This window comes from Piliocolobus tephrosceles, chromosome 1 (genome assembly GCF_002776525.5).
Source record: "Piliocolobus tephrosceles isolate RC106 chromosome 1, ASM277652v3, whole genome shotgun sequence".
Lineage (NCBI taxonomy): Eukaryota > Metazoa > Chordata > Mammalia > Primates > Cercopithecidae > Piliocolobus > Piliocolobus tephrosceles.
This window is the reverse complement of record NC_045434.1, coordinates 158,788,332-158,789,365: the sequence shown is the minus strand read 5'-3', so window position 1 is coordinate 158,789,365 and position 1,034 is coordinate 158,788,332.

Here is a 1,034-nt window from a genome sequence, read left to right as displayed (position 1 = left end):
CCTCAGAGCCTCCTGAGTAACTGGGATTACAGCTGGGCCATTATGCTGGCTAAATCATATGTTTTAAAGTCACTTGGAACAGTCTCTTTGTGTAGCTGAAACATCAGCTGGATATATAGTTAAGTTCTTTTGTTTCATTTTATTTTTGAATTTTAGGAATTTATTTTTTCCATTTTAATTTTGCTTTATCATTAATTTAATCAGCAAATTTCATATTCTGACTTCCTTTAAATAGGCCTGAAAATGAATAAAAGTAACTAAGATCTATGTTTTAATCATTTTAATCAATTTAATCATTGTTCAGATACTTATTGCTGTATCTCTTAGGGAAATTGTGCAGTGTCTCACATCAGCATTTCCAAAAGTGTGTTTCACGGACCACTCTTCAGGGCGAGAAGTGGGTGGTGGGGTGGGTGTGAAGATAGGAGCCTATAGTCAAATAAGGCTGAAAATCCTATATTCTCTTGGAGAATCATGATGTACATAACATACAAAAGGCTTTGAAAGCCAGGTGCAGTGGCATGTGCTTATAATCCTGTCTTCTTGAGAGTCTGAGGCAGGAGGATTACCTTAAGCCAGGATTTTTAGAGCAGCCTGGCAACATAGTGAGACCTTGCCTTAAAACACAGGCACCAAGAAGATCTGAAGTAAGGAAACTTTTTTCCTTAGATTTGCATAACCTAGTGTTTTAAAATTTATTTATCTGGGCCGGGTGTGGTGACTCACGCCTGTAATCCCAGCACTTTGGCAGCCAAGGCAAGCGGATCACCTGAGGTCAGGAGTTCGAGACCAGCCTGGCCAGCATGGTGAAACCTCATCTCTACTAAAAACAGAAAAATTAGCTAGGTGTGGTGGCAGGCGCCTGTAATCCCAGCTACTGAGGAGGCTAAGGCAAGAGTATCGCTTGAACCCGGGAGGCGGAGGTTGCAGTAAGCTGAGATTGTACCACTACACTCCAGCCTGGATGATAGAGTGAAACTCTGTCTCAATAAATAAATAAATAAATAAATAAATAAATAAATAAATAAATAAAT